General features: G+C 43.7%; 1 pseudogene; it reads left to right on the top strand.

Annotated features, from left to right (window-relative positions):
* The window catches only part of LOC129100202 (transcription initiation factor TFIID subunit 4-like), an 84,447-nt pseudogene that overhangs the window by 48,176 nt on the left and 9,966 nt on the right, over positions 1–26,305 (top strand).

Raw genomic sequence — 26,305 nt, 5'->3', positions numbered from 1 at the left:
CCTCGCTGTACAAGCCTGTAGGTTCACTTTTCTCTTTGTGCGCCAGAGCACTCCTTGGGACTGGAGCGACGGGGGAATTGGGCGTGCTGAGCTACGCTGGTGGCGAGGTGCCAGCCTCCTGTGCCTGGGATGTAAGTCAGAGGGAGGCAGGACACGTTTCAATTAGGCAACAAACACCACGCTTGTGCTGAGGCTGGGAAGAGAGGAAGAAAAGAAAAGAAAAAAACACCCTCACCAGCTGATTTCTCCCTTCTGACCTCTCCCTAAAACACACTCCCCTGAACCGCTCCGCTCCACCTTTTTGCCATTTAAAAAATCTGAAGTGTCATTTTCGCCGTACTCACACGGGAAGGACAGAACCGCGGGTCTCTGCGAGGTGATGCTAAGTGTGCCAGCTCGGGCCTGCATGTTTCCATTAGATTGTCATGTTGGCTAATTAGAGAGCAGCAGCATGATTCACCTTGTTAATTAGGAGGACTTGCACACCACGTGCCCGGGGGCGGCGTGGGGAAGAGGAGCCCAGCCTCAGAGCTTGCTAGTCGCCCCGCTGCCTATGAAGATTCCCCCTTCTCATCTACCTTTTTTCACTCCTTTTTTTTTTTTTTTTTTTTGATTTGGAAATGAATAAATCATCGAGATCGTCCCTCTCTCCGAGTGTGAATATCTGAGTTCTCATCTTCTCCAGGATGCAAATTAGGCGTGATCAATAGAAGGTGACGAGCGGCGAATCTAAATGTTAAAAAAAAAAAAACGAGAATGGGAGAAGAGACTGCTAGACGAAGCACGCCAGCACGGAATGAGACAAAGCGAGAGAACATTTAAAGTAGGAAATTTCCCCTTAGATAAGCAGTATTTTTAATGATCACCTCTCTGCCGGTGTAAGGCCGTCAGAATCTGCTTAACACTGACTTCTGGCTTCTCTTCGTTAAACGCTGTTCCTCTGCAAAATGTCTAGCGCAAATGTTATTATTTATAAAAATTATACTTACTCCAACGGAAAGGAGTCGAGTCTTTTGGAGACTTTCAATTTATCACACAGTCCCGCCACCCCTCCTTCCCCACGCGTTTTTTAATTCCTGCAAATAAGTTGCAGATGAAGAGGAGCCGTAGGGTCATGATAGTGACACCCACATAATGACCTTAGCTCCGGGGACGGCCGAGGGCCCTGAATAATTGGTCCTTGGCCCTGGAAACACTTCTGACATACTGCTCAGCTTCAGAGGACACTCTGAGCCAAGATTATTAGCCCATGCATGTATTTTGAATTCATCTCCATAGGTAAAATAATATAATCACAAACAGATTCACTTGAATATTTAAGGGGATTTGTGTGCGTTCAAAAGGACGATGAAACAGAATTTCAAACGGATTATTTTTATTTTTTTGCATCTTTAATGTGCATGAACGGATTTATTGTCTTGTTATTCAAAAAGATTGGTGGCAGCACAATGGTGCAAACGCAAATTATTTTAAGTGTTGCATCTGATAAATATCGGTTGTTAGAAGTGCCAATACATTCTGGTACAAGTGGCATTAAATGACATAATGTGCAGATTCCATGCATATGACTCAACTGTTTATATTGCCTAAATATAAACTGTATATATTCAATACCTATAAGGGCAATTAGACATGACCGCTCGCAGCACAACTCATCATGCACACATGACACATACTGTATATTATCATATATTAATTCAATATTTAATATTTTATGTTGAGAGAACGCTGCCACATGTAATTATAGAGCCCCGTTGACGAAGTCCTAGTTCTGAAACAAAGACTTGCCTACATGAGCAGGTCAGGGCTGAGCTCGTCTCTTTGTGGAGCCTGAGCGCAGATGGAGAAGAGAATCCTGATTGGTTTACTGCAACTGGCGCTTCTCCCCGCGGCGAACTAACTGCCAGGCACTTCACATGAAGAAAGGGCCTCGAGCCGCAGCTCCCAGATGTTCGCGTAATGTCGGCCATGTGGGCGTCAGGTGAATGAGATCCGCACATTAAAGACATGCATCAGACGACACCTACGTGAAATGTTCTCACACACACACACACACACACACACCCACACACACACACTCACACACGTGAAGCAGAGGGAGTCTCACATACAAGACGGTGTGTTTTGGATGGATTTAAATTGGTATTGAAGTATCTTTGTTTAGCATGTAAGCTAAAGTGCTAATCAGCACTTCACACAAAATACAGTTGAGGCTGCTGGAAATGTCTTAAGTTTAGCATGTATTTAGTCATAAACCAAAGTATTGGGCAAATTTAAATTTTGACCCCAGTGATGGAAAAGTCAGAAGTTCACAAAAGTTAATACAATACATCCTGAGGGGAGCATGAATGTCTGTGTACAAAATGTCATCATGAAAATATTATCCAATAGTTGTCGAGACATTTCACTAAAGATCATAAAAGTGGTGCTTTACGAAACATCATGTTATCATTAGTGATAAGGGTCTATCCTCTGGGTACCTTGAATGTGAAAGTTAATGGAAATCCATTCATCAGTTGGTGAAATATTTAATTCTGAACCATAGTGGTGACCTACTGACAGGCCAGTGTTGCCATCCCAAGAGCCATGCTGCTAGCATGGGTGAAACTAATAAATTATTAAACACTATTACAGAGTTATTAGTTTTGGTTTTGGTTTGATTTATAGTTTTATTTAAAAATAGTTTTAAAAAAATCTGTTTTCGCATAGCTTCAGGGCCTGCGTTATGTTAATGTTTTCATTTGCACATATCCATGTGAACAGTTTGCTTTCTGCCCAAAATGTATATATTATGTTTTTTAAATTAAAAAGTACAATTTTGGCCAAAATTTGCCTTTATTTGCAAGAGAGGGGACAGTGAATGAGGGGAGACAACATGCCATAAAAAACGGCGTTGTTGTGATAACACCAAAGATGAACATAGTCTACAGTAGATAAGAAGTAGGTTTGACTGCCGACTGACATTGATGCTGACTTATAGGAAGCTGTTGGGAATCCAACGTCCAGTGGTACTGAAACTGTCTGTGCTGCCCCCAGTGTGTCTTATATCACTGACAGCAGACAAACCTGTCTAGGTTTCTGGTTGTAAATCAAGCCAACGAGTTGATAGACGTCCTCCGAGCCCTTCTCTGACACTGCCGACACCTGAATATCATTCTAATTGGTGTTAACTTAACATTGTATCAGTGTGTATATAGAACCGTTAGTTTGAAGCTGTGTGTCAAACTGAAATCACTGTACAGTCTCACTTTATTATATTACTGTTTTGGTTCCAAGAACAAATGATGAAACCTTTTTTTTTACCATTTTTAGTACAATACATTTACATAGCAGTATTGTGTATCAGTTTTGATGCATTTAACTAATATCTACACATGCACTTTTACCAAAATACAGGATGCTTTGTATAATATTCAAATACGATATGTCTCTTTAGGAGCCTCACCATCTTTTCAAATGTTTTTAGGTATTAAGATTCAGCTTCATTCTTGTCAACATACTCCAATTTACACTTTCCATTATATTCTATTGATCGTCCTATAGGCTCGCAGTGCAAAAGGTTAGAGCCATGATAAGAGATTAGATTGAAGCTTAAGCTAGCCTCCCTTGTTTAAAATGTATGCGCTCTACCGCGGCTCTTTAGGGGAGAAAAAGAAGATGCATTCACAAAAAAAAAGTGGCATATGTTAAATCTATACGCTGAGAGGCTCCCTGCTGTGTGCTGTTGGACCAGAGCTTTTTGTAGGGGAGAGTGGGGAGGAGAACCAGACCAACTCAAAAGCCGCGGTCTGGCTTTTATGCCGTGGTCTTTGCAGGGCAGAGAGCCCCGTGGCTTCCTTCACAGCCCCGTGGCTGCACGCGCGTGACGTCAAGCAGAGCGTGTTCTGCTCCACCAAGGACATCTGTCTGTAAGCGTCTGGGGGGCCGCGAGCAACCCCTCAGGCCGGGAGGGAAGGAGGGGAGGGAGGGGAGTGGAAGATGGAGAGAAAAGCCTTTGTTAAAAAACAGCAGAGATGGAGAACGGCAGGTTTGGCCATCATGGCTCCTGCAGCTCATCCTCCTTTTCGCTCCTGAGCGTCGGAGATGTCTCATTCTTGCCGTCCTTTGGACATTTTTGCATCATAGGGAGAGGCGCTTCTCTTTCTTCGGTGTTATGTCTCATTTAGGTCTTGATGGACATTTTTACCAATCTATTATAGACTTTTAAGAATTAAATTTGTGGGAAATACAAACACAATAGTGAGGGCCAAAAGGATCAATTTCAGTTGCACACTTTCAGCCCAATACATGTAAATAACAATAACCGCCCCCCCAAAAAAAGCTCAATAGTGAAAATATCACTCATGTTGTAATACATTATTTAGCTTTCATTTGACATTTGGCTTTCATTTGCCGTCTGCACTACTGATAAATATTAACATCCACTGCCCTCAAACTAGAGGTCTGTCTTATTTAAATGTGATTCTGGAAGAGTCTTCCAGGACATAACTCCATGACACGAGCAATCTGATGAATACAAGCAATTTGATAACTAGGTTTTGGATTTTTCAAGCATATTTAACTCCGATTCATAGAATAAAAAACATTTTGTTCAATTTTTGGGATGGGTTGTGGGTCATTTCATGTTATTTGACTGTCATTAAACAGCGGGTGATGACATTCATTCTCAAAGGAGAGCTTTAACGTCTTGCAGAGAGTTCGTGTGTGAGAAGCTTCATCCAACAGTGTAATTTTAGCTGTAATCAAATGTTCCGCGCAGATTAGGAGAGCCTTGATGAAAACAGACCCGGATAGATTAAACCTGATTCATATCAGATTCAGAGCTTCAGTGTTTGCACCATCATGGCGTCAGCTGATACGCACTTAGCAGAGCGCTCAACACACGCGAGAGAGCTTTGAGCAACCGCAACAAATCCCCCCCCCCCCAAAAAAAAAAATTGAACATATTTCCAATTTCCCCCGCACTGACCCGTCACCCGGCCATTTCTTTTTGTATCTCTGAAATTTTCTAGCAAAGCTGCAGATTGATTCTGTCGGGCGTCTTAAAAAATGTTCTACATCTCCTGACCTTTGCTAATAATTTGACTTTACAAGTTCCAGTTCCCTGCTTTGAAAGGGCATGCGGGCAGACTGGAAGCACTGGTATTTAAGCGACTTCGGAACGGCAGATATTTATGTGGTACCATTGATCGGACCTGGCAAATGTATGCACTCCGCCAGCTGGTTACTCCTCCAGTCTGGGATGAATCTATGCAGTGACCTTTTCGTTTTTTGGATTAGCGTCGTCGAAATGTTGGTCTAGAAGGTAGGGAGAGGGACTTGACTAAATTTTAACAAACCCTGTAGAATTCAGGACAGTTGATGATTGCGGCCTGGAACTGTTTTCAAGGTACCCACATTCCTTCATAGCTACTGCTACTACTCCACAGCCCTCGTACACCTGTGTGTGCCTAGACGAACATACTTTTATGTACATGTTTGAATTAAATGCTGCTCAAAACAAGCCCCTAAAGGGAAAACAAAATCTATCAAAGCCCCGACCAAATCTGGCTCCTATCAGTTGGCAGCCATTAAAAACAAAAAAAAGGAAAAAGGTAGACTCGGCGTAGCGGCACCAGATTGAAATCAGAAATCAGTCTCCCCGGTGTCACGGCTGGCCGTTTTTACCGACTGGAAACGCAGACTGGGAGGGTTGCAGATGGCGAAATGAAGTCGTCGTTTATCATACAGTCATAAATCTGAGAACGCAGGCAGTTGCTGTGGGCGCCGGGAGCCCATGCCTGGTGCCAACTGCCAGGCAGAGATGCCGGCATCCTGGTGCCATCAGGGAGATAGCGGACCTCTCTCTCTCTCTCTCTCTATCTTACGCTCTATCACTCTTGCTCTCAGCTCACTCTGCAGCGGGATTCTTTAAGGTCAGGCCTGGAGAGATTTGTGTGTTGTTTGTGGCAAAGCCTAATAGCATTAGCATTGATAGCATTAGTGCTACATTTGCCATGTGGACAGGGGGAAATAGTCATCTCCACCCTGTCAGCCTCATCAGTTTCTGTCTCCGTTCACATAGAGTTGCTGAGAGCCTGATTCCCAACTCAAATCGCCTCATGTACCACTGCCACTAACTAGTATTTGTTTTAACTACAGCCTATGCATATTTCACCACCATCCGCTCTAAAAAACGGACCCATGAATGAGGTTTATAGATGTTCAGCTGCTTGGTACTACTGCTATTATTCCCCCCTACTTTGTGTTGTCAGCGTGTTTGAATCTTTCAACAGTTCCGCCGTGCTAAATGTGAAGTGGCAACACCCTAAAGGGCATGCCTCGCCTGGAGGGGGTTTTAAAGGGGGGGGGACCATCTGAGGAAACTGCATGCACATTTTAGATCAGACTTTATACACCAAAGCAACCTTTTAACCGGGCGCCATCTGAAAGTAACATGAAATTTTCAACCCCCCCACCGATCAGACAACACACGTGCCTCACACAAACACCAGCGCCCGGCGCACACATGCTGAGAGATAACATAAAAAAGAACATGAAAGACATGAAAGCGCGCATTGATTGTCCCTGTTCGCTTCAACCCGGGTCTCTCTCTCTCCCCCGGCGGGCAGGCACGTAGGCAAGCTGGTGGGTAGGCATTCCCTGCGCTGTGGCCAAGATTGATAGGCACGTGCGTGTGTGCGTGTGTGCGTGTGCGTGTGTGTGTGTGCGTGCGTGCGTGCGTGTGTGCGCGTGTGTGTGTGTGTGTGTGTGTGTGTGTGTGTGTGTGTGTACTGTGTTTGCATGTTGGAGGGAGTGCTGACACCCTCTGTGCCATGGCCCCAGGCCCTCACACATCCACCCAATAGAAAGGGCAGCTCGCAGCGACGCTGGGTCCCCCCCCCCCGCCCATCAGCCCCGCGGCCAGACATGACATTACCTCGGGCGGTGCCTCCCCACAACCTCCCCTTTTATATATCGCGAACTGCAAAAATCACAATGGGACCATGTGACTGCACCCACACAGACTCGATCTTTGACAGAAGCTCTGTTAATGGCTGACAACAGGCTTCCATTTTGTTTGGCTCAGGAGAGCTTATACAATACACGGACGGACGGTTAGAGGGAAGAAGAGGGATGTTTCAACTTCTGCAATACGCTCATTGCTCAATCTTTATAGCAAAGTCCTGCAGAGCTCTAAAATGTGACCGTTTTGGTGGAAAACTCTTAAAATCTGGAATTCATAAAGTCACTTGTTTGGCTACTATTAGCTGTTATTTTGCAGCTTAATGTGGTTATCGTGTACGGAACAAGAAAGCAGTGTCTTTGAGTTCGGGACTATAAGTACCACCAAGTAAAGAATTGTGCTTATGGCAGTTCTGTATTGGACATTTTTGGTGTGTTCTTTACGTGTTTGGTTAATGCAGACTGAGGCATTGTAATCTTCAAAAGCCGGCCCATACAGGACGTATTATAGATTTGTAAATCAAGCAAGGGTTGTAAATACTGGTGTAAAATTCACTTACTGTCTAGAAATGTTAAATCCTCTTGAATTCTTTGGATTGGCGTTTGGTCACTGATTGCATGTATTGATAACTTGCACGCAACGTACCCACAAACCCGGATAGATGCCAATACCATACTGGGGCAACACCACTCCACATACAGCGCAGAGAGTATTTTCTAATCGTTGTGTCGTCTTCAACAGATGCAACAACAGGAACTGGCGCAGATGAGGCAGCGAGACGCCAACCTCACAGCACTGGCCGCCATTGGGCCCCGCAAGAAACGTAAAGTGGATTCACCGGGGTCAACCCCATCAGGGACCGAGGTAAGATGAACTAGACTCACTCAATGGCTGTGTTGGTCCAGATCTAGTTGGTAACATTGACTTGATAACACCATTTTCACCGTTGACGTTTGTGGAAATCCCTTTTGACATTTTTTTTCTTCAGAGAATTTGTGATGTTGACATATTGGCCTGGCTGTCTTACCCAGCTACTGCTAATACTATAATAATAAACTCTATGACAACCTACCAACTGGGCTTTTTCAAAAGAACACTGTATTCCAATATATTGTACTTCTCAGCTTTTCTTTCATGCAGTGTATTTTTGGTGTCGACAGCTTTCCATGGTAATTTCCATGGCCATGTCATCCCTGAATGTAGTAAGTTCAAACATGGAGGGTTGCTGGATATGCAAAAAAAATGAGTCACTGAATATCTTTCTCTAAGTCAGTGAATAAGAAATAGAAATCCATTACTGCAGGTAGAGCAGTGGTTTCCAATTCCAGCAGCTTAAGCAAAAACACTTTAGTTTTTTAATGCAGGATATTCTCCTCAGTCTAATAACTGTGCTGTCGTTAAGACACTGGGGGTTCAGTCACTTTACACAGAATGCTCCAAACCTGTCATGCGTCTTTAGGTCAAGGTTTGTGGTAGTCTGAAAGAGTCCCGGACATAATTAACATAAGTGCAGTGACCGACATTGCCCCTAGGTCAATGAATCAATAATCTACATAAGCTGTGGTATTGTAGTTGGTGATGAGGAAAAACCACAGTCAGATTTGCTGGCTGCCCAATGTAAAAGCAGTCTGCTTTTTGTTTATTTATTCCCCACGGCTCCCTGATAATTTAGCTTTCTTTTTGTGGAACTCTTGTTTTACCTACTCTACTTTTCTGCCTGTTTCATTTAACTGCCCAATAGCTATTGCAATGAATTCTTATACTATAGCAGTGTTCAGCAGGACATCTGGTTACACCATCTTCCCACATTTAAAAAACAAGCCATGTCTCTCAGTAAAGCCAGCCTGTTTGTTGGGGCCATTTTATCACCCAGACTGATGGTCAGTTTTATCTTTTACAGACACTTTTTATAAGAAGTGGATGTATTCACCATCTAATGTGTTAGTTTGTGGACTGCAATTTTGAAACGACAAGTTCGGCATTCAGCCCATCGCCATCTTATTTTTTTGCAACCAGAAGTGACAGGAGAGGGTGGAGCTAAGTACAACCGAAGGCTGAATAATACATTTGTAGGCGAGCAAAAATATTACAATTAACTTCCGTGAACTGACAACACACTGTGAAATGGTTAAAGTTCTGAGACAAAAACATGGGCGACTGTAAGACTGGAACTCTGTGGTAGCGACCTGTCAATCACAAGGTAGGCACGCCCTAAAGCATACCCTACTTTATGGTCTATTTGACTCTAAATGGGATAAATTACCAAAGTTACCAAATGAACAACATGCTTTATTGAAAAAGATTTTAAACTAGAGATTGAGACCATAAATTCATGTTTACAATTTTTACTTAGATAATAAATCAAGTGAGAAGTAGGGTCATTTTCTCATAGACTTCTATACAATCAGACTTCTTTTTGCAACCGGAGGAGTCACTTCCTGATGGCCATCAAGTTTAAGGCAAATACACATTGGCTTCATTTTCAGAAGCATAGGTTGGTGCCAGGTCAGAAGAAGCTCATGGCAGCCAGTAGCAAAGATTTTAGGAATCACACTGTAGTGAAAATAAGTAGATGTGGAGTCCTGATGGACAAAAGAAAAGTACACAATAATTTTTGTTTCTTTATATTATATTATAATATCTAGACAGGCATATCCTCTATATGTTGTTGTCTTGGGCTCCAACTTCTTGATCTTTTGTCACTCTTGATAGAATAACATGTGGCCTCTTGAGCTGGAAGATGTGATCACTTCACAGTCCACTCTGCGGGACAGCCTTTCTACCAATAGGCTTCTATATAAATGCCTTTTTATATAAATTTAAATTTACAAAGAAAATGTCTTTGATCAGCCCAAAATAATACTTGATTACCCGTTCAAGTTTTTATTGCCCAGTAAAAAACATATTTTAGAGGTGAACCCCCAATTTAAGTGCCCAAGTCTTTCAAGTTATGCAATTTATTTGAAATGAAGTCAAGATGTCAGAATACATAAGGAGACATGGAGGTTGTGAATACAAATAAAACTCCCTGAGGGAGTTTGACCCTAACCGCTCTAGCAGTATTCTCTTTGGCTGGCTATTCAGTTGTCATGTAGAAAAAACTGAGAGTTTGACATGTTAGAGGCTCTAATAATTTCTAAAATGAACTTGTGAGAGAATAAAATTATGACTAACCACATGATGATATATTTTTGCTCCATCAATAATGGTAACTTGTTATTGGTTGACTGATTGAGTCTGTGTCAGCCCATAACTTCCAATCAGAGGCTGGAAATAGAGATGGGTTTTGAGTATAGGCTGTATGTAAGAAGTGAGCATAGTCGCAGCGACGTCACCAATTGGTTTGTGGACCGTCGTTGTGAAGCCTCAAGTTCGATGGCCGTCGCCATCTTGTTTTTTTTTTCCAACCAGAAATGACACAAGAGGGTTGAGCTTTGTGCAAACGAATGCTGACTAAGACCATTTTAGGCAACCAAAATGTTACAATTAACTTTCATGAACTGAAAACGCACTGTGAAAAGGTCAAAGTGTTAACATGAAAGAATGCACAACTCCCAGATGCCTTGGTAGTGACCTGTCAATCACAAGGTAGTTCAGCCCTAAGCATACTCTGCTTTATAGTCTATTTTATTCTATATGGGACCATAACTTATTAAATGAACATCATGCTGTATTGAAAAAGACTTGAAACAAGCGATTGAGACCATGAACTTATGTTTACAATGTTTACTGAGGTAATAAATCAGGTGAGAAGTAGGGTCATTTAATCATAGACTTCTATACAATCCGACTTCTTTTTGCAACCGGAGGAGTCACTTCCTGATGGCCATCAAGTTTAAGGCAAATACACATTGGCTTCATTTTCAGAAGCATAGGTTGGTGCCAGGTCAGAAGAAGGTCATGGCAGCCAGTAGCAAAGATTTTATGAGGAGGAGCCCCCTTATGGTCTTTAGGAAGACTGCAAGTTTAAGGCACTTCCGCATTGGATTTACTTTTGAGACCCGGAGGTTTTCTCCTGGTTTAGAGAAATGGATACAATAGGGGAAAAAGAGTAGCACACTACAATTCAAAGGCAGGGTTGGTAATGTTGGAATTTTTTATCACATCCTGTCAGCAATCAATTAATCAAATGCTCTGACAAAATAAAAAATAAAACCGGTATCTGTGGCTGTCGCACAACTTTATTTAGCCAGTATTGTGCCGAATGTAATGACTGGATGGAATATCTGCTTGCCTGCATGTATTCTGCCCCTAAAATCATTGCTCATCATCGGAGCCTTCCACAAATTTCTGGATCTTTTGGATCTAGTACTGCTAGCTACCTTCATTGGAAAAGACTTGTTTTTTTGAATTCTTGCGTACTCTTGCTTATTTCACCAGATTACCAACCCCAGTTTACAAAGACCCAAATAAGATAAAGTATTAGCCTTAATAGATACCAGCACAGCCAATTAATTATACAAATTGTGGGAGAAAGTACATGAGTTGCAGTACCAGAAATTATAATGATAAGATGCCACAGTGGTTGATGGGGGTTAATATCATCCTCAGTGAAATTATTCAAATTTATAATAACAACTCAGATCAGATGAAGAGATGCTTCGCCTTCATTGCGTTTCAAATTTCTGCTTTCATGTTTATGTTTTGCCGGATGGCCAAAGATCTCCGATCTCCAAGTGAGAATTCAGATCCTTTTTTACTGTTCTTGTTCCCCACACAATGGAGCTGATTGTGTGTATCCAAAACTGAGGTTGTAAGAGGGAACTGTGAAGTGCACTGGTGAGATGATCACACGGCGTACAGCCCTCTGAACCATTGTTAGCATGAGTCTTCATCTGCAAAGTGGGTGAAGATTAACAAATCTGAAATGGCTGATACCTTTCTGGAGGCACCAGGGAGCGGGTTTGTTTTGTGGACAGGGTTCTTTGTTGGCCTTCCTTCCCCTACGGCTTTAGTTTTGAGGACCATTGTATTCCAAATACAACATATCCTAGTCATGCCTAACCTGTTATGCATTAGCCAGGTTTAGGAATCTGTCTAAAAACTAATAGAAGTTGGTGAACATGACAAAGATGATAGGAAACATCTGCGTATGGAGCTTGGTGACCTACTCCAATGTGACTTGCCTCGTATGTTCTTAATTAAGCCAGACTTTGGCATTGTAAAGAACCGACTACTGTTTGAGGGAAAGCAGTGACGTATCGTATTTCTCCATGAAGTTATGCACAGTTGTTGCACCAAGTCACATTTTCCTTCAGGCGGCAGGGTGCAAAACATTTAAATTCCACATATTCATCTGTAAATATGATGAATTTAAAATAAGCCGGAATTTTGAATGTCAATTGGTAATTTTAATAACCTGCTTATCGAGTTGCATCTTAGCATCCTTCACTTAGCAGCAACATGCTGCAGAGGAGTATGGCGATGCACCCGGTAAAAAAGCATAAATAACAAAATAAAAGCATTACTTCTGGTCCTTGAGTGCAGTGCCAACCTCTTTCAGAATGTTTTACCCTGATGGGTATTAGCCCGCGACCTTCTGCTGCTTTCAAAAGGAAAAAAAAAAGCTGCTTTCTCAAACTGCTCTCCCAAATGCAGTTACACAACATAAACATGAATATACATTATGCTGGAGTTGTTGTCTTTTTTTCTATTCTATCCCATTTTTTCTTTTCTTTATATGTCCTGTTCATGTTTAATTAGAGGGGCATAATGAAGTGAAGACACAGCGTGCCCCCTCCTCTGGAGTGATCGCAGAGGGGGCGGAGGAGGAATCTTAACTTATTTTCACTTCGTTTTCACCTCCTCACATTTCTTCATTTCACATGGGCTGGAAGCGCCCGCGGCGTTCTCTTTCCCTTCTCCAGAGCAAAGTGAATGTGACTTTTCTAAAGGGGTCACAGGATGCCTGGAGGCCTGTGGGTGTTACTGGACTGTTGCCTGCTCTTAGCTTCACTGAGGGGCTTGTCATAGATTTCATCTCCACAGAAATGAGCCGGGGGGCCCTGGCCAGGAGCACAAGCAGCCAACGTTATGAAGGGCCCATGCTGATTATTTCCCTCTGACATCGCATCCTGAGCTTTCCGCATTAATCCCAGACAAAGGCAGCCCTTCAGTGCTTCGCCAGAGCTCAAATTAGGAGCCAGATAATGGCCTTGTTGAGATCCCTCTCTGTTCACTGAGAGGCAAAGCTCCTGTTGAAATCCTCCTCTCCTATATATCCTTCCCTCCCGCTTCTCCTCTTCTTCACCAGACCACCTTTCCGCCGTGATTCGGACTGTGACGGAATTCAGGTGACACAATTTTGCTCCCTTCCCCCGCAACCCGACCCCCAGCTCCCTGTTCTCCCACCTTTAATTTGACGGTGGCTTGGCCGGCGCTGGGGCCTGAGCCTGGATGTGGATCGCCAAGGGCTGTGAAACCGATAGCTAGTCAAGACCGAGAGTGTCTGTCTCCAGCCTGATCTAGTCTGCAGGAGGGAACAAAGGGGGCCTTACAGGGCTCCGCAGGGTGGATTAGTTCCAAGGAGCCAATGGCTGGGGCTGCTAGCTGGGAGAGGGCCTGCTGTGGCCCCAGCGGTGGGTCACTGCACAGGCAGGGGCCCCCGCACACAGAGAAAGCCCCCCTCCAGCACCATAGTCCCACAGCCTGAACCCCTCCAATCAGCACACACAGGCTTTTTGAAGTTCAGCACAGGAGTCAAAGGGTAAGCAACCTTGAAGAAGTTGGAGGGGTGAAGTGCAGTGACAGAGGGCAGATGAAGGAGGATGGAAACGTGACCAACGCTATGATGCCCTGAAAACACTAGCTTGAAGATGTGGGCTGTGATACTAAAAGGGTTGAGCGGTTGGACTCATGCAGCATGTGTAGCTCAACTAGGAATAATAATGCATTGGAATTTGTAGGTATGCCTGGGGTTAATTTCCTTTGTTATGCAAGTAATCATTAACGAGGAAGTATTAAGGCCGGCGGGAGGGGAGGTTGATGGATCCCACATCCAATGATCTTTCAGCAAGGAGACATCTGTTCGTTCCCGATGTGAAACAAGAAACCAACGCTGTGTTATTTTAACCAAAAGGACGAACTTTTCCTAAACCTAACTGAGTAGTTTTGTTGCAGAAACCTGACTAAGTATTTCACAATATTTTCCTAAATCTAATGAAGTATTTCACAATATTTTCTTAAACCTAACAAAGTACTTCACAATCTTTTCCTAAACCAAAGAAGTGTTTCACGATCTTTTCCTGAATCTAAGTAGTTTTGTTGCCTAAACTAAACAAAGTTTTTCCCGAACTTTTCTAAACCTAACAAACTATTTCCCGATCTTTTCCTAACACTAACAAACTATTTCCCGATCTTTTCCTAACACTAACTAATTATTTCACGATCTTTTCCTTAACCCAACAAAGTATTTCATAATCTTTTCACTCACCTAAAAAAACATTTCACGATCTTTTCCTGAACCTAAGTAGTTTTGTTGCCAAAACCTAACAAAGTATTTCCCGATCTTTTTCTAAACCTAACTCAGTACTTTTGTTGCCTAAACCTAACGAAGTATTTCACCATCTTTTCCTAACCCTAAGTCATTATTTTAAGATCTTTTCCTAAACCTGACATAGTATTTCACAACCTATTTCTAAGGCTAACTAAGTAGTTTTGTGCCTTAACCTAATCGTTGTGTCCTGTGAAAACAGATTTTAGTTATTATGGAAAGGCCGTATGGATGTGACGAAAGGAATTTGACACGTGTCGCTGGACTTTCGCACTAAAATAAGGAATAACTTTTCGTAATGAACCGTTGCATAAGGATGCGTTAAAAAAAATGATATCTTAATCTTAATCGTTATCTTAATTCATTTCACATGTTTTATTGTTAGGCCCCCACTCACACACTGTGTATCACTGCTAGAAGCTGCTTTTCCTCTCATTCTTTGGATGCATTTTGAAGCTCGACTATTAGCATCTGTTCTGCAGCTCCTCCATAGACGGACCATATTCATCTCTATGCTCCCATAGAGCCACATCAGCATTTGTATATTGCACAGAGAAGAGGTGAAAATGGGTGATGATTATTCCATCACACCCTCTGTACTCTGTCCTTTCACACATTTAACACTTTGCTGTTTCATTTCCCCACTCTTCGATTTTCGGTGTGTTATGATCTCCTCTCCTCCCATTTTTGTGCATCTCAACTAAACGTGGCTTCTGTTCATTAAGACCGACAGAGACCTCTACGGTACATCCGATTGTTAGCGCCAAAGGTGCCGTGAAGTAGAATGTGCCTCGACGCACATTGTCCCGCAGTGTCAAACATGCTCAGAGCTCCAAAAACATCCTTGACACATTTACGAGCTCAGAGTTATCATCCCGGCACTCAGGCCATTTATCACATCAAAGCCAGAGCTTTGTTTGTTTGACGCCGAGGCAACAATATCTGCAGAAATCGCCCCAGTATGTACAGCCACGCCGCCTTTCCCCCCTATCTGTCTCGACCAGCAGGCGCAACGCAAGGGACAAAGGTAGGCGAGCGTTTTTTAATAGCAAGCGCAGTCTATTTTTTTTTTCTTCCATTTGAATTCATTTCACCTTCTTTCTTTGAGGCTGTAGATCAGAAAGAAGGAGTGAGGCAATAGAGTGAGAGGCATGGGGAGAGAGAAGGGGGGGGGGAGAAAGAGCACAAGGAAAACTGATGCCCTTTCCTCCAGCTAAATTAACAGGAATCACGTGGAAAACAATCTGAGTCTCCAATGAAGGAGGGAGGGTGGTGGTGGGGGGGGGGACCATTAAAATTAGCCCCGGGCTATGGACTGCACCCAATATCACTAAAGCTGCACTCACTACAGATGTGGAGGCTGGCTTACAGGCAAACTATGCTCTGTTCTATAGCTACAATTAAAATCAACCTCGCTGCCAAAAAATAGGAGGGGGAAAAGAAGGGAGGTTGGGGGGGGGGGGGGGTAGAAAGGCAGACATGGAACATCAAAGACAGATTGAAATGTGTAGTCAGTAATAAGAGTGGTCTCCAGGCCCCGAGGTTCTCCACGGTCCCCTTGTTAATGAGAAATTTTGACCTCTGGTTTGTAAGTTAAACTTGTAATCTCGGTTAATGAAGTAAATCAATCCCAACTCGGGAGTGCTCGGGTGTCTCTCCCTTTGCCTTCTCCCCGCCAACCTCCCCTCTGTCCTTCTCTCTCTCTCTCTCGCCCTCTCTAGCGCCTCTCCCTCTCTCCGGCGTCCTTCCCTTCCCTCCCAGTGTGCCTGCCTGGGAGTGAAACGGCCAGGTCTTCAACCAGACAAACAGGAAACTCGCAGAGCGCGAGGGTTCCGGAGCGGGTAGAGGGTAGATGGGGAGGGAGGGGGGAGTGGGGGGAGGACTCAGAGGACGAGGACCAACCAGGCTGTTTGGTTAATAGAGAGACTGGCCAAGTCAATGCTAGCAGAAGGGACAGCTGGGAGGAAAACCACTCGCTCCTCCTCCTCAACTCTTCTTCCTTTACATCTCCCCCCATCTCTTTCCACAAATCTGCTGGGGATAGTGTTTGGTTTAAAAGTCATGCCCGCTTGTCGGTGCAGTAAACCTCCTTCCTACTTTCCTTTTGCTTCTCTCAATGCTCAAACCCACACAGTGGGAATTTTCAGTTGACCAGACGGGCAACTTGACCTTTTTTTTTTTTTTTTTTTTTTTTTTTTTTTTTTTACATACAGTTTTCTAAGTGAGCTCCACTTTTGCTCTTAACAATATGGAGGCTTCTCTCAAATCCGCTGGGTCCATTGACATTAACCCCCGATTAGCCGTTGATTTAATTTACTGAAATGATGCAGGGCAGGATGCGAATTAGAATGCAACAACTTTAGCATGATGCATAAGCGTTCCTGTGTGAGTTCCCCATCTCTACAGACCACATAAATATGATTAAAGAGGGCACACAGAGGCTGCTATTGGTTTCATAATGTCAAGAAGACTGTAATATTAGTTTGACTTCACGTCTTAAGGCGACTCTGTGCTTCCAGTGCGGACACAAAGGAGACAGAGTTGAGTCTTCGGTATGGTTACAGGGGCTCCTTGGCCGGATGCCATGTGTTCTTAGAGCTTCATCACGGTGCACTTTGCCAACTTTCCCTTCCACTGCACAGTGTAGAGCATGGTGGTACCCACCAGTGGTCATTGCACTATGATCTGTGGGTTAAAGCGTTTAAAATGCAGCTTTAGCATTAGCATGAAAAGATGAATACATTTGCTCTTTGGTTATACAAGTTCTATATTGAAATGCACAAAGAATTAAACATATGTCAGATGAAATAGATACAGATGACCTGAAATACTTGTAATGTGTTTTCAACTAAACATTACAATTATAATACAGTTATATTATATATTATCTTCATTTTTTGCAACTACAACCTACACTGTTACGCATGTTTAACATACATGGAAAAATATAATAAATAAGTAAATCAAAACTAAAACTGCAAATAAGATCAACTTCCTAAAAGGTGTCTCCATGAAGAGTAAGATCCAGTTTAAACAACACTACAGCCACACTAGCGGCTAGTGCTTTGAGCTACATGCTAATGTCAGCATGCTTACATGCTCTCAAAGTAGATCCTACCGTGCTGTTGTTCAGCAGGTATAATGTTTAATCTTAATTTAGCCTGTTTTCATGCGAACATGAAACAAGTAAAGCTGAAGCTGATGGTCATTATTTGCACAGGTATTTCCAAGGGCTAAAAAGACACTGGAGCACACCAAAGACCGTAAATAAGAAGTGGACGTAGTCATCCATACCACCGTCATCCATTGGTTTGTGGACCGCCGTCTTGACGCATCGAGTTTGCCCTTTTTTAGTCGTCGCCATCTTGGTTTTTGGTCGTTGAGAGGGTGGAGCTAAATACAACCAAATGCTGAACAAGACACTTTAAGGTGATCAAAATGTTACAATTAACTTTCAAGAACTGCAAACACGTTTTTTAAAGGGTTAAAGTTCCAAGGCGAAAACATGGACAACTCATTACAATTCATCCTGAGGGGGACATCAATGTCTGTGCAACATTTGATGCCAGTCCTTACAATAGTTGTTGAGCTATTTCAGTCTGGACCAAAGTGGTAGACATTGCGACAGACATTGCCATCCATTGCTAGCATGGCTTAAAAACAAAAACATGTTTTTCCAATAAAGAAACTGGGCAGCTTTAAATGTTTGGTTTAGATGTTTTATGTACACGCATACTTCCCGATTGTTTACCATTTATATTAAAATTCTCATGGAATAGAATTCAGCATGTTTGTATTTAAAAGAATCTCCGAATAGCCTGTTTGTTCCACTGCCTCAGTTCTCTTAACCAGCCAGTTTATGTGCGTGTGACCAGGACTGATGTTCCTCAGCATGTTTTCTCGTTAAGCAGATATGAGGCGTAAAAAAAAAAGAATAATTTACTCTCTGACACATGAACCAAAATACGTACAGAATGGGAGAGCAGAGGAGATAACGCAGCAGCCACGATTGTCTTTTAGATGTGGAATATACGGTGACTGTCAACTTGACTCAGCATCACGGGCCTTTAATGTATTCATTCATGGAAAGGGGCTTAAAGAGCCTCATTTAGGTTAGATTTTCAAGTTAGTCACACTTAAAGAAATAAGACAAGTAATTAAACATTCTCAGCGACAGAGAGAAGACTCCCACATGTACCAATCATATCATAGAACAAAATAGAGCATTTACTTATTGCATAGATTGCATTGTATCTGTGAAACTGAGGATAGAAGTGCTCAGTCTAAGCAAAAAAATCTCGACTATAAATATAAAATTCCTAAATGGACTTCATATGTATTTATTCACGTGAATGCACACATTGGTGTTAACACTGTAATCTCTGTATTTAGCTAAAAAACCTTCTATATATCCATATTATATATCCGTATTCAAAGTAGTAGTATCCCCCTCATTTCTGCCTCGAAAACTTTGCCCTGAAATAATGGTTAAATATACAGTTTTGACAACAAAGTTGAGCCCCGGGCACTTAAGAGATACCCATCTTAAAGAAATTAATTACCTCCCTTGTTAATCTTGATATAATTAAATTTCTGAAGAATGAAATTTGCTGCCCCCCCCACCCCCCACTCCGCTCCGCCCTCGCTGCTATGGAGGCGAACCGATAATGGCTGGCTCTCTAGCTAGCCTGCTGGCCGGGGACATGGGGGACAGCCTAACATCCCGGGCCCCCATGCTGTGATATGCCGCACCGCGCAAACCCACTCTCCTCGTCCCACGCCTTCGCCGCTCACAGGGAATCGGGCGCCTCAGTCGCTGCTTCGCCGTCCTGCGCCCGCTTGGGCTTCCCTCCATCCTGGAGGAGATGGAAACTCTGGGCCTTCCGGACGTCGGCGTCTTAACACGTGATGATGCCGTTGAAAGGCTTTGAGAGTTGCTGAGCGCGGGCGTTGCTAATGAAGTTGTCAACACGACACGGAGCCTCTGAAAGTTGCGTGGCGGAAGCCCCTGAGAGCCCGGAGAGTTCTCTCTGCTATGGCTCACTTAAGAAACTCCTGTGTCTTTGTGTGACTTATTGTCGTATTGTTATTTTTTTATTTAATATATTTAAGATTTAACCCTGATTGCTGCTTTGTGCAGAACGCCATCGTAACATCACCAGAGAGCAGCGCAGTTTTATTGTCGCTATGTGTTTAAGTTTGTTTTCCCTTTGACTGTAAGTTTTATGTCAGCTCCATTGTCAGCTGTCAAGGTTTGAGCCTGGGGAATGAAAGGAGAAAGAGCTGGAAAGGATCTTTCATTAGGTGCTGGTGGGGGTGGGGGGGGGGCAGAAGAATGCCAAGGAGGGTAATATGTACGGAGTAGGCAGAATACTACAACTAGACAGCAGAAATGCCAACATAGAGGGTAGTTTGCGTTTCCAGAATCTGATTCAGGACTTTTCATTATGCATCCTGTAAGCAGCAGCTTTCTGCTTAAAACCAAAGACTTAATAACAGGGCACCACCTTTATATTTACTGCTTCATAGCTTTCCTCCAGCAGTTTTACACACAGTTTGTTCAGTGGCTGATTCACTTCACGAATAACCTTGATGTCATAAATAATGTATGCGGGAATGTCATTGGTACTGAACCCCTTGATGTTTCAATATAACTCTACAGTGGTGGAAGGTTGAAAATGGTATGTTTAAGTGATGCAATTGTTATAGGAAGTAAAAAAAGACTGCAGCGCAAAGGTCACCCATCCAACATATGTAGTAAATATTTTAAATGAACATGTATGGTGAGAAAATAGATGATAGATGTTTATCAAAAATATATGACCACCCAGGCTTGGTCTCAACCAACAAACACAATCTTTCAGCCAGGAGACCGCTGTTTGTTTCCCATATGAAACGAGGAAGTCAGCGTTGATGTTTTTGTAACGTAACTTGGGTACTTCTGTAACGGCACTATCGTAGTTATTTTAACCCAAGCAACAATCTTTTTCTCAACCTAACCAAGTAGTTCTGTTTCCTAAACCCAACTGAGTTTTCTGTGAAGAAGGGAGTTTATCTTGAAAAGACCTTATGCATGAAACGAGCTGGTATTTCAAGTGTTCCTGGCTTTTGTAGAAAAACACATACAAAATTAAGAATATCTTCTCGTTAGATATCATACGAACCGTTGTATGAGGATACGTTGAACAACCCCACATTGCAACGGATGGCAACCATAATTGTTGGGCGATCATTTGGATTCAAAAGTATATTTGTTTTGATTACTCACAGGGACTTTTTGGATCATTGAGGTCAAACAAGTGAATATATTGTTCATTGAGTGGATCATTCCAACCCCTAAAGACGACTGCTGTTAACTTTAACTGCCCCCTTTGTTCCACTCTACGCTTTTTTTCTACAATACCCAGAAGCGCCTTTTCCCCTTAGGCTCCCACTGGGAGAAACCCTGTTCTGGCTCCCAGTTGCACTTGAACCACCCCTCATAACATGGATCGAATTAACCCAACAGAGATGGTCCATATAAACGAATTAATGTGATCGTTCAAGCTAAAATATTGTTGCGATACAGTGTCCTCTATTTTTTCTTCTAACTGGGAAAAAAACAAAACAGAACATCTAAAATTAGCTTCTGAAAATGGTGAAGGAGAACAAACAAGGCGATCCATTAGTGAGGATGGGTTATTGGCTGGCTTGCCTCTTCTCATGGCGGCCCATTAAAAGTGGTAATGTCTGCCTGCAGCAGTGCCGGGGGAAGAAGAAGGAGGCCATGGAAGGCATATTTCACATGCATCAGACACTGGAATTAAATAGACCAATGTTCCCTAAAAAGACTGAAGTACATCTCTTTCTGATGTGCGTCCCGGGCAAAAATTCATTGATCTTAGAATGTCCCTTGGCAATTATAAAATATTAAATCCAAGTCGCACTTTTCAGCTCGGCTTAATTTTTTATTTTTTTTTTCTTCCCTCTCGCTTTTCGCTGCTTTTCCATTTGACCAATTTAGAAAAAAAAAGTTAGAAATGGATGGCCGTGAAAAAAAAAGGCGCTGATAATAAAGACTGTGCCCACTTTTAGATATCTTCTGTTATGTTTCTGTATTGTGGTTTTTTTCACGGGGCCATCTTGGATCATTAAATGGGATGAGGTCCCGGGCAAAGCAGAGGGAGCCTGGTGTCTTATTACAGCAGCAGAGCGGTGTAAACCAGGAGCTGTTCTAAACGACTGGGATTGAAGCACACAAGGGAGCGACATTTGTTTGACATCTTTATTCCCCAGCACGTGGTCTTCTGCTGCTGCCTGCCTCGGCTCTCTGGTCCCGACAAATATCCGTCAGCTGCTTTCCATTAGGTCTGTGGCCCCGGTGCTGGCCTCCCCCGGCCCCCTTTGTGTCCCTCGGAGAGACGGGGGTCCGCGGTTAATTGCCCGAATCATTAAATTTAACATATATCTCAATAAATACAATCAGCCAGCTGTTTGACAAGGCTCACAGTTCATTAAGTCCCCTTGCTTGTTTGTCGTCCCCCTAATTAAGATTTAGAATCGATCATTGAGTGTGTAATGTACGGTGTAGCTGGCCTGGCGCGGGGGCGGCACGGCACTCTCCGAGCTCTGAACGAAAAAAAAAAAAAAAAAAGAGGGAACGGCATCCGCCTGCTAAAGCTTTCACCATTTAGCACACTGACTGCGGTGGGAATTAGACATCCTGTGCTAATTAGGGAGGCCAATTAACTGTGAAATTTGGGCGTTTTTTGACAAATATTCTCGGCAGGGTTGAGACGTCGCCGTGCACGTGAACGCTATCAGTCCTGAATGGAGAGAGGAGGAAGGCTATTGGCTGCAGCGCCGTTTTGAGATGTGTGTGTGTGTGTGTGTCTCCCAATTTCCCTGAACTTTATGTACATGGCCACTGTATATTTATTGGAATTAAACAATAAGTTAGATTTGATGTGACTTTTTCATATGCTAAACCATTGCACGGGTAATAAAGGAAACATGAGAGAAATTGTAATAAGGACTCTTGTCCGGCCTCCACGCAGCAGAACGGCGATGCTGTGATCGCCCGTGTTTTGCGAGGACAGCCGCCCAGAGCTCGACCTCCATTTTGTCCCCCCCCGCCACCACCCCGAAACAAAAGAACTTGCATCGCCCGAGAACCTCGATGTTTCTGTGTCTCTCATTCCCACTTTGATTCATGATCACATGTATTTTTCAGATTGCATAAATTATGTATTTTTTGGGGACTAATGAACGCCCCTCCACTGATAGAACTTTGGGAGAGTTGTGAGTCGCTGGGCACGGCCTCAGTGTTCCCATTACACGTCATGTGGCGGCTCTGAGCGATGGATGCGGTTTGGCTGCAAAAAAAAAAGACTTGCCTGGCCTTTTTGGAGCCATTTTTATAAACACATACAACGAGGTCCAGAGAGCCAAACGATGTAAACACACCTTCTAGGCTGGCTTGCACACTCCTGCTTTGTTGTGTGTGTGGTCTGACTCGTTGACTCCTATAATACAGCCCCCCCCCGCTGTCTTTATTACCTGTCCTACCTTTCCCAACTGCTTTGTTTCCTGCAGTGCCTCGCAACGTGTCTACCGTTGGGCGCTCTCTGCTCCGTCGGAGTCTTAACAGAAAGCCAGCCATTGCACCGCGGAAGGCAACGACTGTGGCTGTGTGCCGAAGCCGTTCTGTTACCAGGCGGCGCCAGGGGCGTGTTTGCCGGGCGCCGGCGGGCGAGTCCTGCAGCCGCCCGCCTCAGGTGCAGGAAGAGAATTGAGCGCTTTCCTTTTACGAGATGTGTAATTATTATGGCAGACAAGGGTGTGGATTTAAAGCAAGTCAATATGTAGATAAGAGTTTCTATGCACACACACTCTCTCACACACACACACACAAAAAGCTTGCCTGGGAAATGATGCTGTTGTATGTGGTATAATAAAGCAGGTTGCCAGAATGCTGTGCAGGTAGGAAGGAAGCCTTCTGGGCCTGTGGAAGAGGGGCCTGGTGGGAGGATTGAGGCCTCCAGAAAAAACGCCAGAAAAAAGTGTAATGAGGAGCTCTTTAGCTGAGTCCAAAATTTGTGATGTTGCCTGCCATTATTACCCTCCCCCCCCTACTCCAACCCGCATAAACTGCTAAGCGACAGCATATTATATGATTTCAATTTTGACACAGCAGTGCCAAAATGTACCATACTGTGGAATCATTAGACTTCCAATGTCTGTTTCATATTTATCAGCAGAACTAGTAGCAGTATTAGTAGCATAATATTTATTTCCAGCCTCTCACCCTGTCAGCTTGTCAGATGAAAGACAGTGACACTGGGGGTCACAAACGTTCACAGAGGCACTCTATTTAAGAAAAGAAAAAGAAGAATTCTCCAGTAAAGTTTCGGTTCGTTCTTTCTGGGCCATCTATATAAAACATGAAACTCTCTGCTCTTTCCCCAGAAGAGCCCAGATTTTAATCAGACCTGCTTCTTCAGACAGCCGCCTTCCTCCACTCAGCGGGCGTCGCGTCAGGTGCACGGGGGACCTGCGACGGCGGCGCTTGGAAAAACGGAGCCTGCGATGGCTAAACGATGTGAAAAACGGCCCCACGTTCATTTCGATTTTGAGATCAAGGACCAATTCCGGGTGTGAAAAAAAAAAAGAAAACCTCAAATGTGCTTCCTTAAATGCCTCAATCTGCATATCTGCCGTGTGTGCGCCCCCCCACCCCCCCACCGTGTGGTGCGTTCCTCTCCTTGTAAGTGAATGTGTCACTGCTCATGTGAGGATTCATATGTGATGGCTGACAGTTCAGCACATGACTGCGGAGCGGCGGGATCAGCGGCGCTGCCTTTCGTTCCCCTCTTCTCCTCCTGGTCTTGGTGTCTGGGTTGCCATGCTAATCTGCTAGCCTGCTCTTCTCCCTAATTAGGCCATCAGGACCCCCCCCTCCCACCAGTGTGGTCATTTATATTTCCGAAACTGATCTTTGTTAACTGGTTGTTCCTATTTGGAACGTTTTTGCGACCAGACATCAAAGGGGGCGGACCATAAGCCTCATTTGGGCAACTTCTCCCAGCCATCCGTCGGCTGCGGCAAAAACACCCCGTTGCCGTGGTTATTAACTCAGTCACCACCCTCCCATTCAGCTTGGATTAAAAATTCAAAAGCGGCAGAAATGACAGTGCCACACCACTGAAAGTAAAGTGGGCACAAAAAGAAAAAACCAACAAGGGCTCATTAGCGAAACAGTTCTGAAGACAAGCATTCTGACTTGAGACTCATTACACTTCTCCCATTTTAACTCTAATTGGGTTCATTTTATATATGAAACGCCTTGAATATTTAATGGTGGGGAAAAAGTTCTAACTTCTGATACTTCTGATAGAATTCTTGGCCTGCGTTAATTGTCCAGGTTAGCAGGCATCCTGTCAGCCATTTCTCCGCTGCATTTAGCGCTCCCCACGGAAAACACCAGGGAGAAAGAGACATTGAATGCATCGTTTTGCAGGATTATTGATGGGCTCCTGATCTTCAGACAAATAAAGCTGATTTACACGTCACAACAAAAGCATCACCCATGTCGTTGTTGTTACATTAGCGTCCGTCTGTACCAGACAACAGGGCTTTTATTCATTTAATAGATAGATATAACCAATATATGAACACAGTGTTATTACCCCACAAACCTCATTGGTGCTGCCAACCAGGGCTACAAAGACCCAGCTAAGAAAGCCTTTGTAGTGCTTAACATGTTGTTCAGCTAGCCCGGCTCAGAGCATTTTTAATTAAACAGATTTTTAAAACAATGTTATGGTTTTTTCATCTGGTTGCCTTCACACAATCTTTTGTTTCTCTCAGGTTGAAAAAGAAAGAGAAAGAGAGAGTTGGGGGGGGGGGGGGGGGGGGGGGTTCCAGGCAGGAAAAGTTTGCACTTCTTTGTTTGGGAGCGAGGTTCCGGGGTTGCAGCGCGCTGTTTAGCTCGGTGACCCCGCGACTCGTCTTCTGAGGAACTGTGCGAGCAGCCCCTGCAGAAACAGCGCCCCCGGGGTCGGCTTTCATCTCAGCAGTAACCTGTGGACTTTGAAACTCAGGGCGATGGAATTGCAGCTTTGTCAGTACACTACTAATTAGAAAATTCCTGACCCCGAGCGAGATGTTTTAATTATGTGTTGTGTCAACGAGTTTGCAGATTTAATCCGCCCGTTGATACACACTCAAGTGTGTACAAACGGCGTCGCGCTTCGTGGCGGATCTAGTGGAATGAATGAAGGGAGCTCCATCTTCCCTCTGCTCCGGCGTGACCTTGCGCCATTCGTTAAGATCACGTGCCTGAGTAGCCGAAATTGGAGTTAATGTGTTAGCTCGCGCAAAAAAATAAAAAAAGCTGGTCTTCTCTTGCCTCGTTTTTTGCGTCGGGCTGAACAATGTGACAGCATTGTGCTGGGTGTGAGCTCTCTGTTGCAGTGAGTCAGTGTGAGGGGAAGGCAGGAAGGGGTTAAACAGAAATTGAGCGGGGATGCTGGGGGCAGCAGTGCTGCAGAACATAGCAGTGTTCGTGCGAAGGCAAGTCATTTCCCGAAACACTGCAGACACATGGCCTGCGGCGCTCTAAAACCTTTGGAGACCAAAATGGCTTGCAGGAGTTAGAAGTAATAAGGTGTTTTTTTTTTTTGCCTTCTTTCTCCTTGACTGAAATTCTGCACGGTTGCTATGCATTGCCATGGAGCTGTGGAGCTGTTTTTATGGTTTATGTGAGCATTAAGATGCTCTGCAACTGGCCATTTTTGAGATTTGTTGTTCTTTAGCTGTGAAGCAAATGGAAGTTGTTTGTTTTGAAAGTGATTCCCTCATTTTTTTTTAGCCGTGATCAGAATGCT

This window comes from Anoplopoma fimbria, chromosome 2, assembly GCF_027596085.1.
Source record: "Anoplopoma fimbria isolate UVic2021 breed Golden Eagle Sablefish chromosome 2, Afim_UVic_2022, whole genome shotgun sequence".
In the NCBI taxonomy this organism is placed as follows: Eukaryota; Metazoa; Chordata; class Actinopteri; order Perciformes; family Anoplopomatidae; genus Anoplopoma; species Anoplopoma fimbria.
This window is presented reverse-complemented; position numbering and strand designations above follow the sequence as displayed.